The sequence below is a fragment of the Chiloscyllium punctatum genome, chromosome 36, assembly GCF_047496795.1.
Source record: "Chiloscyllium punctatum isolate Juve2018m chromosome 36, sChiPun1.3, whole genome shotgun sequence".
Lineage (NCBI taxonomy): Eukaryota > Metazoa > Chordata > Chondrichthyes > Orectolobiformes > Hemiscylliidae > Chiloscyllium > Chiloscyllium punctatum.
Window position 1 is genome coordinate 62,866,521 of NC_092774.1, and position 14,521 is coordinate 62,881,041.

At 49.3% G+C, this 14,521-nt stretch overlaps 6 non-coding genes across 6 annotated transcripts; all 6 read right to left on the bottom strand.

Annotated features, from left to right (window-relative positions):
• Nucleotides 1-38: 38 nt before the first annotated feature.
• On the bottom strand, nucleotides 39-110 carry trnam-cau (transfer RNA methionine (anticodon CAU)). The gene has a single exon. It is a non-coding gene; the product is annotated as a tRNA-Met (tRNA).
• A 2,633-nt stretch (nucleotides 111-2,743) lies between these two features.
• trnam-cau (transfer RNA methionine (anticodon CAU)) lies at nucleotides 2,744-2,815 on the bottom strand. Its single transcript has one exon. It is a non-coding gene; the product is annotated as a tRNA-Met (tRNA).
• A 2,637-nt stretch (nucleotides 2,816-5,452) lies between these two features.
• On the bottom strand, nucleotides 5,453-5,524 carry trnam-cau (transfer RNA methionine (anticodon CAU)). Its single transcript has one exon. It is a non-coding gene; the product is annotated as a tRNA-Met (tRNA).
• A 2,650-nt stretch (nucleotides 5,525-8,174) lies between these two features.
• On the bottom strand, nucleotides 8,175-8,246 carry trnam-cau (transfer RNA methionine (anticodon CAU)). Its single transcript has one exon. It is a non-coding gene; the product is annotated as a tRNA-Met (tRNA).
• Nucleotides 8,247-10,883: 2,637 nt separating this feature from the next.
• Nucleotides 10,884-10,955, bottom strand: trnam-cau (transfer RNA methionine (anticodon CAU)). The gene has a single exon. It is a non-coding gene; the product is annotated as a tRNA-Met (tRNA).
• A 2,637-nt stretch (nucleotides 10,956-13,592) lies between these two features.
• Nucleotides 13,593-13,664, bottom strand: trnam-cau (transfer RNA methionine (anticodon CAU)). Its single transcript has one exon. It is a non-coding gene; the product is annotated as a tRNA-Met (tRNA).
• Nucleotides 13,665-14,521: the final 857 nt, after the last annotated feature.

Genomic DNA, 14,521 nt, shown 5'->3' on the forward strand with positions numbered 1-14,521 from the left:
GCTTGCTGAAGAAAGCAGATCCAGGTGACAGTGAACGATAGCAGAGGATGGTTTCGATCCATCGACCTCTGGGTTATGGGCCCAGCACGCTCCCGCTGCGCCACTCTGCTACCGCTTGGAGACGCTCGTTGCGCAGAACACTTCAGGTTTTTGTCTGGCACGCGGCAGGCACCTTCGAGCCTGATGTCAAAGACCTCCACTGCTGTGTGATATGCTGTTTCGCAGACGTATGGAGGCTGTGTAAATATAAACTTTTTTCTAAATTCCCACATTCTGTCGGTCGAACTGTGATTTCACACTGAATCACAACATGTGTCACAGCGCAGACGGAGGCTCTGCGGCCCACCTTCGCTCTGCTGGTTCTACGCTTAAGTAAACGTGTGACTCTAGTCGTTTCATTTCATTCTCTCGCCTTCTCAGCGGAAATCTGCACATCTGAACGTGACCACCGAATTCCCTTTTGGGTCCATTGAATCTTCCTCTTTGTCAATGTCAGACAGGGACTTACTGACCCTCACCACTCCCTGTACGAAAACGTTCTTCCTAATGTCACTTTTACTTCTTTTGCTCGTGACTCTAAAATTCTGCCGAATCGTTATGGATCCTTTCAGGCGTGGGAGCATTTTCACAACATTATTTCCTGTTTCTAGGTCCCTCATGACTTGGAAAAGTTCGGTTCTCCGAGGAGAGCTGTCCCAATTTTCCAATCTACCTTGATTGCTGACATTCCTCAAACACCGCACCACTCACGTCAACCTGTTGAGCACTATGGTAAAAACAATGACTGCAGATGCTGGAAACCAGATTCAGGATTAGTGGTGCTGGAAGAGCACAGCAGTTCAGGCAGCATCCAAGTAGCTTGTTGAACACGATCTCCAACCATTTCATTTCTCTGTTTTCTGCCTCATTCGTACTCCAAGCAGCCCACGCTGGTTTCACGAAGGTGCTTTTTGAGAAAGTCAATCAGGCAGTTTTGCACAAGTCAAGTTAAAAAAAAACACGGGCTCGTCCGGGATCTCTCGCAAATCAGCGCAGTAACAGACCCTAAGCGAGAATCATACGCCTAGACCAACGAGCCAGAAAGCACGCACGCAGGTAATGCCCCAGACCTCTTGAGCGACCTGAGACATGCTCAGTATGAAATACATTTGAGCAAGCGGCAAAGACTTTCCCGAACAGCTGCTTCTCATCCAGTCTCCCTGCTGCTATTTCATTCCACCGCATTCTCTGCTGACAGTGTCGTTTCCCCAACGTAGCATGAAGCATAAACTGGGTGACTGCTTCGCAGAACATCCCGCTTCTGCCCGCAGAAACTAAAGGCCCTGACCTTGCGGTTGCCTGCCACTTTAACACATCACCCTGTTCCCTGGCCAACATCCCTGTCTCAGGCTTGCAGCAGTGTTCTAGCTCCAGATGAAGGAACAACATCTCATTTTCCACTTGGAGCCCTTCCAGCCCTCCGGTCTTCAATATCGAGTTCTATAACTATAGGGCCTGAACCCCCCCATGTCCTTGACCCCTACCACACGAAAGACTCCTGTTTATCACCTCGTCTGCTATGACACACGACGTATTGTTAGCCACTAACAGTCTCCATTAACAGTTATTCGCCCTCTCACGAGGATCGTTATTCACTCCTACGTCCTGCCTATTGTTCTTTCTCTGAGCTGGCGGCAAACACAGCAATGAACATTGGAGACTCTGAGCCAGCTGAAACTTGCTCAGTGTGAAGTACATTCCACATTGCTGCAAGAATTGCAAGCAGCAAAGCCTTTCCAGAACATCTGCTTGTCATTCTGTCCCCGGGGGGCTGATGTTTGTCTCTTCCCCAGGAACAGGAGTATCTCCACTGGCGGATAATTAAACCATTTTATTTCTACTTGCACGTTGTTCTGGGGGGAGGGGGGGTGGGGGAATGTCGGTTTGGGGGAGGGTAAGAGTCCATTCGCTCTTCTGCTCTCTCTCCCTCTTTCTCTCTCTCTCTCTCTCTGAAACTCTTGGGGTGAGAGGTGTCAGTTACATTAATGCGGGGAACATGAACAACTTTGATTGTGAACTTTCTCCAAAGGTCTGTTATCGGAGACACAGAAAGATGCTGTGCTGGCAGGACAGAGAGAAATGAACACCGAGGACTCTTCGCCCAGGTAAATTCACATTGTTGTGCAGCCTGCTTGGTGTTCAGAAATCGTCTTCACGCAGCAATCTTACGGAAAGTCTATTGCAAAGTGGGCATCGCTTTCTTTGCTGCGACCGCGCAGCAGTTAACATCTGAGCCCCAAGTGTCCCAGATGAAGAGAATCCGCGTGAAACCTTCACTCACTGAGAGTCATCCCCACGGCCCTGAGCTGAGGGACTGCAGGCAGTCCAACACGGAAGGGACGGTTAAAAATGAACCATTTTTGCTCCCTGAGCAACACGTAGCATCATTGTCGCGCAGACAGAAGCCATTCAGCCCATGGATTCCACGGCGACTGTCTGTCACTTGTCTCTCTCTGAGGTTATTCACAATCGGTGGTATCCGTCCTAATAGTGGGGGACGATGTCTGAGTTTCAACTTTACCAGCTCATTAGCATCGAAGAGAACCGGTTTTGCGATTCAGTTCAGAGGAAACTGACCAAGAACAGAATATCACTGAGACCTCTAAAACCCATGCCGTTTGAATGGAGTGGATCGATATGAACATCGGCAAGTAGATGCAAAGGCAGCTTGCTGAAGAAAGCAGATCAAGGTGACAGTGAACGATAGCAGAGGATGGTTTCGATCCATCGACCTCTGGGTTATGGGCCCAGCACGCTCCCGCTGCGCCACTCTGCTGCCGCTTGGAGACGCTCGTTGCGCAGAACACTTCAGGTTTTTGTCTGGCACGCGGCAGGCACCTTCGAGCCTGATGTCAAACACCTCCACTGCTGTCGTGTGATATGCTGTTTCGCAGACGTATGGAGGCTGTGTAAATATAAACTTTTTTCTAAATTCCCACATTCTGTCGGTCGAACTGTGATTTCACACTGAATCACAACATGTGTCACAGCGCAGACGGAGGCTCTGCGGCCCACCTTCGCTCTGCTGGTTCTACGCTTAAGTAAACGTGTGACTCTAGTCGTTTCATTTCATTCTCTCGCCTTCTCAGCGGAAATCTGCACATCTGAACGTGACCACCGAATTCCCTTTTGGGTCCATTGAATCTTCCTCTGTGTCAATGTCAGACAGGGACTTACTGACCCTCACCACTCCCTGTACGAAAACGTTCTTCCTAATGTCACTTTTACTTCTTTTGCTCGTGACTCTAAAATTCTGCCGAATCGTTATGGATCCTTTCAGGCGTGGGAGCATTTTCACAACATTATTTCCTGTTTCTAGGTCCCTCATGACTTGGAAAAGTTCGGTTCTCCGAGGAGAGCTGTCCCAATTTTCCAATCTACCTTGATTGCTGACATTCCTCAAACACCGCACCACTCACGTCAACCTGTTGAGCACTATGGTAAAAACAATGACTGCAGATGCTGGAAACCAGATTCTGGATTAGTGGTGCTGGAAGAGCACAGCAGTTCAGGCAGCATCCAAGTAGCTTGTTGAACACGATCTCCAACCATTTCATTTCTCTGTTTTCTGCCTCATTCGTACTCCAAGCAGCCCACGCTGGTTTCACGAAGGTGCTTTTTGAGAAAGTCAATCAGGCAGTTTTGCACAAGTCAAGTTAAAAAAAAACACGGGCTCGTCCGGGATCTCTCGCAAATCAGCGCAGTAACAGACCCTAAGCGAGAATCATACGCCTAGACCAACGAGCCAGAAAGCACGCACGCAGGTAATGCCCCAGACCTCTTGAGCGACCTGAGACATGCTCAGTATGAAATACATTTGAGCAAGCGGCAAAGACCTTCCCGAACAGCTGCTTCTCATCCAGTCTCCCTGCTGCTATTTCATTCCACCGCATTCTCTGCTGACAGTGTCGTTTCCCCAACGTAGCATGAAGCATAAACTGGGTGACTGCTTCGCAGAACATCCCGCTTCTGCCCGCAGAAACTAAAGGCCCTGACCTTGCGGTTGCCTGCCACTTTAACACATCACCCTGTTCCCTGGCCAACATCCCTGTCTCAGGCTTGCAGCAGTGTTCTAGCTCCAGATGAAGGAACAACATCTCATTTTCCACTTGGAGCCCTTCCAGCCCTCCGGTCTTCAATATCGAGTTCTATAACTATAGGGCCTGAACCCCCCCATGTCCTTGACCCCTACCACACGAAAGACTCCTGTTTATCACCTCGTCTGCTATGACACACGACGTATTGTTAGCCACTAACAGTCTCCATTAACAGTTATTCGCCCTCTCACGAGGATCGTTATTCACTCCTACGTCCTGCCTATTGTTCTTTCTCTGAGCTGGCGGCAAACACAGCAATGAACATTGGAGACTCTGAGCCAGCTGAAACTTGCTCAGTGTGAAGTACATTCCACATTGCTGCAAGAATTGCAAGCAGCAAAGCCTTTCCAGAACATCTGCTTGTCATTCTGTCCCCGGGGGGCTGATGTTTGTCTCTTCCCCAGGAACAGGAGTATCTCCACTGGCGGATAATTAAACCATTTTATTTCTACTTGCACGTTGTTCTGGGGGGAGGGGGGGGTGGGGGAATGTCGGTTTGGGGGAGGGTAAGAGTCCATTCGCTCTTCTGCTCTCTCTCCCTCTTTCTCTCTCTCTCTGGCTCTGAAACCCTTGGGGTGAGAGGTGTCAGTTACATTAATGCGGGGAACATGAACAACTTTGATTGTGAACTTTCTCCAAAGGTCTGTTATCGGAGAGACAGAAAGATGCTGTGCTGGCAGGACAGAGAGAAATGAACACCGAGGACTCTTCGCCCAGGTAAATTCACATTGTTGTGCAGCCTGCTTGGTGTTCAGAAATCGTCTTCACGCAGCAATCTTACGGAAAGTCTATTGCAAAGTGGGCATCGCTTTCTTTGCTGCGACCGCGCAGCAGTTAACATCTGAGCCCCAAGTGTCCCAGATGAAGAGAATCCGCGTGAAACCTTCACTCACTGAGAGTCATCCCCACGGCCCTGAGCTGAGGGACTGCAGGCAGTCCAACACGGAAGGGACGGTTAAAAATGAACCATTTTTGCTCCCTCAGCAACACGTAGCATCATTGTCGCGCAGACAGAAGCCATTCAGCCCATGGATTCCATGGCGACTGTCTGTCACTTGTCTCTCTCTGAGGTTATTCACAATCGGTGGTATCCGTCCTAATAGTGGGGGACGATGTCTGAGTTTCAACTTTACCAGCTCATTAGCATCGAAGAGAACCGGTTTTGCGATTCAGTTCAGAGGAAACCGACCAAGAACAGAATATCACTGAGACCTCTAAAACCCATGCCGTTTGAATGGAGTGGATCGATATGAACATCGGCAAGTAGATGCAAAGGCAGCTTGCTGAAGAAAGCAGATCAAGGTGACAGTGAACGATAGCAGAGGATGGTTTCGATCCATCGACCTCTGGGTTATGGGCCCAGCACGCTCCCGCTGCGCCACTCTGCTGCCGCTTGGAGACGCTCGTTGCGCAGAACACTTCAGGTTTTTGTCTGGCACGCGGCAGGCACCTTCGAGCCTGATGTCAAAGACCTCCACTGCTGTCGTGTGATATGCTGTTTCGCAGACGTATGGAGGCTGTGTAAATATAAACTTTTTTCTAAATTCCCACATTCTGTCGGTCGAACTGTGATTTCACACTGAATCACAACATGTGTCACAGCGCAGACGGAGGCTCTGCGGCCCACCTTCGCTCTGCTGGTTCTACGCTTAAGTAAACGTGTGACTCTAGTCGTTTCATTTCATTCTCTCGCCTTCTCAGCGGAAATCTGCACATCTGAACGTGACCACCGAATTCCCTTTTGGGTCCATTGAATCTTCCTCTTTGTCAATGTCAGACAGGGACTTACTGACCCTCACCACTCCCTGTACGAAAACGTTCTTCCTAATGTCACTTTTACTTCTTTTCCTCGTGACTCTAAAATTCTGCCGAATCGTTATGGATCCTTTCAGGCGTGGGAGCATTTTCACAACATTATTTCCTGTTTCTAGGTCCCTCATGACTTGGAAAAGTTCGGTTCTCCGAGGAGAGCTGTCCCAATTTTCCAATCTACCTTGATTGCTGACATTCCTCAAACACCGCACCACTCACGTCAACCTGTTGAGCACTATGGTAAAAACAATGACTGCAGATGCTGGAAACCAGATTCTGGATTAGTGGTGCTGGAAGAGCACAGCAGTTCAGGCAGCATCCAAGTAGCTTGTTGAACACGATCTCCAACCATTTCATTTCTCTGTTTTCTGCCTCATTCGTACTCCAGGCAGCCCACGCTGGTTTCACGAAGGTGCTTTTTGAGAAAGTCAATCAGGCAGTTTTGCACAAGTCAAGTTAAAAAAAAAACACGGGCTCGTCCGGGATTTGAACCCGGGACCTCTCGCAAATCAGCGCAGTAACAGACCCTAAGCGAGAATCATACGCCTAGACCAACGAGCCAGAAAGCACGCACGCAGGTAATGCCCCAGACCTCTTGAGCGACCTGAGACATGCTCAGTATGAAATACATTTGAGCAAGCGGCAAAGACTTTCCCGAACAGCTGCTTCTCATCCAGTCTCCCTGCTGCTATTTCATTCCACCGCATTCTCTGCTCACAGTGTCGTTTCCCCAACGTAGCATGAAGCATAAACTGGGTGACTGCTTCGCAGAACATCCCGCTTCTGCCCGCAGAAACTAAAGGCCCTGACCTTGCGGTTGCCTGCCACTTTAACACATCACCCTGTTCCCTGGCCAACATCCCTGTCTCAGGCTTGCAGCAGTGTTCTAGCTCCAGATGAAGGAACAACATCTCATTTTCCACTTGGAGCCCTTCCAGCCCTCCGGTCTTCAATATCGAGTTCTATAACTATAGGGCCTGAACCCCCCCATGTCCTTGACCCCTACCACACGAAAGACTCCTGTTTATCACCTCGTCTGCTATGACACACGACGTATTGTTAGCCACTAACAGTCTCCATTAACAGTTATTCGCCCTCTCACGAGGATCGTTATTCACTCCTACGTCCTGCCTATTGTTCTTTCTCTGAGCTGGCGGCAAACACAGCAATGAACATTGGAGACTCTGAGCCAGCTGAAACTTGCTCAGTGTGAAGTACATTCCACATTGCTGCAAGAATTGCAAGCAGCAAAGCCTTTCCAGAACATCTGCTTGTCATTCTGTCCCCGGGGGGCTGATGTTTGTCTCTTCCCCAGGAACAGGAGTATCTCCACTGGCGGATAATTAAACCATTTTATTTCTACTTGCACGTTGTTCTGGGGGGAGGGGGGGTGGGGGAATGTCGGTTTGGGGGAGGGTAAGAGTCCATTCGCTCTTCTGCTCTCTCTCCCTCTTTGTCTCTCTCTCTCTCTCTGAAACTCTTGGGGTGAGAGGTGTCAGTTACATTAATGCGGGGAACATGAACAACTTTGATTGTGAACTTTCTCCAAAGGTCTGTTATCGGAGAGACAGAAAGATGCTGTGCTGGCAGGACAGAGAGAAATGAACACCGAGGACTCTTCGCCCAGGTAAATTCACATTGTTGTGCAGCCTGCTTGGTGTTCAGAAATCGTCTTCACGCAGCAATCTTACGGAAAGTCTATTGCAAAGTGGGCATCGCTTTCTTTGCTGCGACCGCGCAGCAGTTAACATCTGAGCCCCAAGTGTCCCAGATGAAGAGAATCCGCGTGAAACCTTCACTCACTGAGAGTCATCCCCACGGCCCTGAGCTGAGGGACTGCAGGCAGTCCAACACGGAAGGGACGGTTAAAAATGAACCATTTTTGCTCCCTGAGCAACACGTAGCATCATTGTCGCGCAGACAGAAGCCATTCAGCCCATGGATTCCACGGCGACTGTCTGTCACTTGTCTCTCTCTGAGGTTATTCACAATCGGTGGTATCCGTCCTAATAGTGGGGGACGATGTCTGAGTTTCAACTTTACCAGCTCATTAGCATCGAAGAGAACCGGTTTTGCGATTCAGTTCAGAGGAAACTGACCAAGAACAGAATATCACTGAGACCTCTAAAACCCATGCCGTTTGAATGGAGTGGATCGATATGAACATCGGCAAGTAGATGCAAAGGCAGCTTGCTGAAGAAAGCAGATCAAGGTGACAGTGAACGATAGCAGAGGATGGTTTCGATCCATCGACCTCTGGGTTATGGGCCCAGCACGCTCCCGCTGCGCCACTCTGCTGCCGCTTGGAGACGCTCGTTGCGCAGAACACTTCAGGTTTTTGTCTGGCACGCGGCAGGCACCTTCGAGCCTGATGTCAAACACCTCCACTGCTGTCGTGTGATATGCTGTTTCGCAGACGTATGGAGGCTGTGTAAATATAAACTTTTTTCTAAATTCCCACATTCTGTCGGTCGAACTGTGATTTCACACTGAATCACAACATGTGTCACAGCGCAGACGGAGGCTCTGCGGCCCACCTTCGCTCTGCTGGTTCTACGCTTAAGTAAACGTGTGACTCTAGTCGTTTCATTTCATTCTCTCGCCTTCTCAGCGGAAATCTGCACATCTGAACGTGACCACAGAATTCCCTTTTGGGTCCATTGAATCTTCCTCTGTGTCAATGTCAGACAGGGACTTACTGACCCTCACCACTCCCTGTACGAAAACGTTCTTCCTAATGTCACTTTTACTTCTTTTGCTCGTGACTCTAAAATTCTGCCGAATCGTTATGGATCCTTTCAGGCGTGGGAGCATTTTCACAACATTATTTCCTGTTTCTAGGTCCCTCATGACTTGGAAAAGTTCGGTTCTCCGAGGAGAGCTGTCCCAATTTTCCAATCTACCTTGATTGCTGACATTCCTCAAACACCGCACCACTCACGTCAACCTGTTGAGCACTATGGTAAAAACAATGACTGCAGATGCTGGAAACCAGATTCTGGATTAGTGGTGCTGGAAGAGCACAGCAGTTCAGGCAGCATCCAAGTAGCTTGTTGAACACGATCTCCAACCATTTCATTTCTCTGTTTTCTGCCTCATTCGTACTCCAAGCAGCCCACGCTGGTTTCACGAAGGTGCTTTTTGAGAAAGTCAATCAGGCAGTTTTGCACAAGTCAAGTTAAAAAAAAACACGGGCTCGTCCGGGATCTCTCGCAAATCAGCGCAGTAACAGACCCTAAGCGAGAATCATACGCCTAGACCAACGAGCCAGAAAGCACGCACGCAGGTAATGCCCCAGACCTCTTGAGCGACCTGAGACATGCTCAGTATGAAATACATTTGAGCAAGCGGCAAAGACCTTCCCGAACAGCTGCTTCTCATCCAGTCTCCCTGCTGCTATTTCATTCCACCGCATTCTCTGCTGACAGTGTCGTTTCCCCAACGTAGCATGAAGCATAAACTGGGTGACTGCTTCGCAGAACATCCCGCTTCTGCCCGCAGAAACTAAAGGCCCTGACCTTGCGGTTGCCTGCCACTTTAACACATCACCCTGTTCCCTGGCCAACATCCCTGTCTCAGGCTTGCAGCAGTGTTCTAGCTCCAGATGAAGGAACAACATCTCATTTTCCACTTGGAGCCCTTCCAGCCCTCCGGTCTTCAATATCGAGTTCTATAACTATAGGGCCTGAACCCCCCCATGTCCTTGACCCCTACCACACGAAAGACTCCTGTTTATCACCTCGTCTGCTATGACACACGACGTATTGTTAGCCACTAACAGTCTCCATTAACAGTTATTCGCCCTCTCACGAGGATCGTTATTCACTCCTACGTCCTGCCTATTGTTCTTTCTCTGAGCTGGCGGCAAACACAGCAATGAACATTGGAGACTCTGAGCCAGCTGAAACTTGCTCAGTGTGAAGTACATTCCACATTGCTGCAAGAATTGCAAGCAGCAAAGCCTTTCCAGAACATCTGCTTGTCATTCTGTCCCCGGGGGGCTGATGTTTGTCTCTTCCCCAGGAACAGGAGTATCTCCACTGGCGGATAATTAAACCATTTTATTTCTACTTGCACGTTGTTCTGGGGGGAGGGGGGGGTGGGGGAATGTCGGTTTGGGGGAGGGTAAGAGTCCATTCGCTCTTCTGCTCTCTCTCCCTCTTTCTCTCTCTCTCTGGCTCTGAAACCCTTGGGGTGAGAGGTGTCAGTTACATTAATGCGGGGAACATGAACAACTTTGATTGTGAACTTTCTCCAAAGGTCTGTTATCGGAGAGACAGAAAGATGCTGTGCTGGCAGGACAGAGAGAAATGAACACCGAGGACTCTTCGCCCAGGTAAATTCACATTGTTGTGCAGCCTGCTTGGTGTTCAGAAATCGTCTTCACGCAGCAATCTTACGGAAAGTCTATTGCAAAGTGGGCATCGCTTTCTTTGCTGCGACCGCGCAGCAGTTAACATCTGAGCCCCAAGTGTCCCAGATGAAGAGAATCCGCGTGAAACCTTCACTCACTGAGAGTCATCCCCACGGCCCTGAGCTGAGGGACTGCAGGCAGTCCAACACGGAAGGGACGGTTAAAAATGAACCATTTTTGCTCCCTCAGCAACACGTAGCATCATTGTCGCGCAGACAGAAGCCATTCAGCCCATGGATTCCACGGCGACTGTCTGTCACTTGTCTCTCTCTGAGGTTATTCACAATCGGTGGTATCCGTCCTAATAGTGGGGGACGATGTCTGAGTTTCAACTTTACCAGCTCATTAGCATCGAAGAGAACCGGTTTTGCGATTCAGTTCAGAGGAAACTGACCAAGAACAGAATATCACTGAGACCTCTAAAACCCATGCCGTTTGAATGGAGTGGATCGATATGAACATCGGCAAGTAGATGCAAAGGCAGCTTGCTGAAGAAAGCAGATCAAGGTGACAGTGAACGATAGCAGAGGATGGTTTCGATCCATCGACCTCTGGGTTATGGGCCCAGCACGCTCCCGCTGCGCCACTCTGCTGCCGCTTGGAGACGCTCGTTGCGCAGAACACTTCAGGTTTTTGTCTGGCACGCGGCAGGCACCTTCGAGCCTGATGTCAAACACCTCCACTGCTGTCGTGTGATATGCTGTTTCGCAGACGTATGGAGGCTGTGTAAATATAAACTTTTTTCTAAATTCCCACATTCTGTCGGTCGAACTGTGATTTCACACTGAATCACAACATGTGTCACAGCGCAGACGGAGGCTCTGCGGCCCACCTTCGCTCTGCTGGTTCTACGCTTAAGTAAACGTGTGACTCTAGTCGTTTCATTTCATTCTCTCGCCTTCTCAGCGGAAATCTGCACATCTGAACGTGACCACCGAATTCCCTTTTGGGTCCATTGAATCTTCCTCTGTGTCAATGTCAGACAGGGACTTACTGACCCTCACCACTCCCTGTACGAAAACGTTCTTCCTAATGTCACTTTTACTTCTTTTGCTCGTGACTCTAAAATTCTGCCGAATCGTTATGGATCCTTTCAGGCGTGGGAGCATTTTCACAACATTATTTCCTGTTTCTAGGTCCCTCATGACTTGGAAAAGTTCGGTTCTCCGAGGAGAGCTGTCCCAATTTTCCAATCTACCTTGATTGCTGACATTCCTCAAACACCGCACCACTCACGTCAACCTGTTGAGCACTATGGTAAAAACAATGACTGCAGATGCTGGAAACCAGATTCTGGATTAGTGGTGCTGGAAGAGCACAGCAGTTCAGGCAGCATCCAAGTAGCTTGTTGAACACGATCTCCAACCATTTCATTTCTCTGTTTTCTGCCTCATTCGTACTCCAAGCAGCCCACGCTGGTTTCACGAAGGTGCTTTTTGAGAAAGTCAATCAGGCAGTTTTGCACAAGTCAAGTTAAAAAAAAACACGGGCTCGTCCGGGATCTCTCGCAAATCAGCGCAGTAACAGACCCTAAGCGAGAATCATACGCCTAGACCAACGAGCCAGAAAGCACGCACGCAGGTAATGCCCCAGACCTCTTGAGCGACCTGAGACATGCTCAGTATGAAATACATTTGAGCAAGCGGCAAAGACCTTCCCGAACAGCTGCTTCTCATCCAGTCTCCCTGCTGCTATTTCATTCCACCGCATTCTCTGCTGACAGTGTCGTTTCCCCAACGTAGCATGAAGCATAAACTGGGTGACTGCTTCGCAGAACATCCCGCTTCTGCCCGCAGAAACTAAAGGCCCTGACCTTGCGGTTGCCTGCCACTTTAACACATCACCCTGTTCCCTGGCCAACATCCCTGTCTCAGGCTTGCAGCAGTGTTCTAGCTCCAGATGAAGGAACAACATCTCATTTTCCACTTGGAGCCCTTCCAGCCCTCCGGTCTTCAATATCGAGTTCTATAACTATAGGGCCTGAACCCCCCCATGTCCTTGACCCCTACCACACGAAAGACTCCTGTTTATCACCTCGTCTGCTATGACACACGACGTATTGTTAGCCACTAACAGTCTCCATTAACAGTTATTCGCCCTCTCACGAGGATCGTTATTCACTCCTACGTCCTGCCTATTGTTCTTTCTCTGAGCTGGCGGCAAACACAGCAATGAACATTGGAGACTCTGAGCCAGCTGAAACTTGCTCAGTGTGAAGTACATTCCACATTGCTGCAAGAATTGCAAGCAGCAAAGCCTTTCCAGAACATCTGCTTGTCATTCTGTCCCCGGGGGGCTGATGTTTGTCTCTTCCCCAGGAACAGGAGTATCTCCACTGGCGGATAATTAAACCATTTTATTTCTACTTGCACGTTGTTCTGGGGGGAGGGGGGGGTGGGGGAATGTCGGTTTGGGGGAGGGTAAGAGTCCATTCGCTCTTCTGCTCTCTCTCCCTCTTTCTCTCTCTCTCTGGCTCTGAAACCCTTGGGGTGAGAGGTGTCAGTTACATTAATGCGGGGAACATGAACAACTTTGATTGTGAACTTTCTCCAAAGGTCTGTTATCGGAGAGACAGAAAGATGCTGTGCTGGCAGGACAGAGAGAAATGAACACCGAGGACTCTTCGCCCAGGTAAATTCACATTGTTGTGCAGCCTGCTTGGTGTTCAGAAATCGTCTTCACGCAGCAATCTTACGGAAAGTCTATTGCAAAGTGGGCATCGCTTTCTTTGCTGCGACCGCGCAGCAGTTAACATCTGAGCCCCAAGTGTCCCAGATGAAGAGAATCCGCGTGAAACCTTCACTCACTGAGAGTCATCCCCACGGCCCTGAGCTGAGGGACTGCAGGCAGTCCAACACGGAAGGGACGGTTAAAAATGAACCATTTTTGCTCCCTCAGCAACACGTAGCATCATTGTCGCGCAGACAGAAGCCATTCAGCCCATGGATTCCATGGCGACTGTCTGTCACTTGTCTCTCTCTGAGGTTATTCACAATCGGTGGTATCCGTCCTAATAGTGGGGGACGATGTCTGAGTTTCAACTTTACCAGCTCATTAGCATCGAAGAGAACCGGTTTTGCGATTCAGTTCAGAGGAAACCGACCAAGAACAGAATATCACTGAGACCTCTAAAACCCATGCCGTTTGAATGGAGTGGATCGATATGAACATCGGCAAGTAGATGCAAAGGCAGCTTGCTGAAGAAAGCAGATCAAGGTGACAGTGAACGATAGCAGAGGATGGTTTCGATCCATCGACCTCTGGGTTATGGGCCCAGCACGCTCCCGCTGCGCCACTCTGCTACCGCTTGGAGACGCTCGTTGCGCAGAACACTTCAGGTTTTTGTCTGGCACGCGGCAGGCACCTTCGAGCCTGATGTCAAAGACCTCCACTGCTGTCGTGTGATATGCTGTTTCGCAGACGTATGGAGGCTGTGTAAATATAAACTTTTTTCTAAATTGCCACATTCTGTCGGTCGAACTGTGATTTCACACTGAATCACAACATGTGTCACAGCGCAGACGGAGGCTCTGCGGCCCACCTTCGCTCTGCTGGTTCTACGCTTAAGTAAACGTGTGACTCTAGTCGTTTCATTTCATTCTCTCGCCTTCTCAGCGGAAATCTGCACATCTGAACGTGACCACCGAATTCCCTTTTGGGTCCATTGAATCTTCCTCTTTGTCAATGTCAGACAGGGACTTACTGACCCTCACCACTCCCTGTACGAAAACGTTCTTCCTAATGTCACTTTTACTTCTTTTCCTCGTGACTCTAAAATTCTGCCGAATCGTTATGGATCCTTTCAGGCGTGGGAGCATTTTCACAACATTATTTCCTGTTTCTAGGTCCCTCATGACTTGGAAAAGTTCGGTTCTCCGAGGAGAGCTGTCCCAATTTTCCAATCTACCTTGATTGCTGACATTCCTCAAACACCGCACCACTCACGTCAACCTGTTGAGCACTATGGTAAAAACAATGACTGCAGATGCTGGAAACCAGATTCTGGATTAGTGGTGCTGGAAGAGCACAGCAGTTCAGGCAGCATCCAAGTAGCTTGTTGAACACGATCTCCAACCATTTCATTTCTCTGTTTTCTGCCTCATTCGTACTCCAGGCAGCCCACGCTGGTTTCACGAAGGTGCTTTTTGAGAAAGTCAAT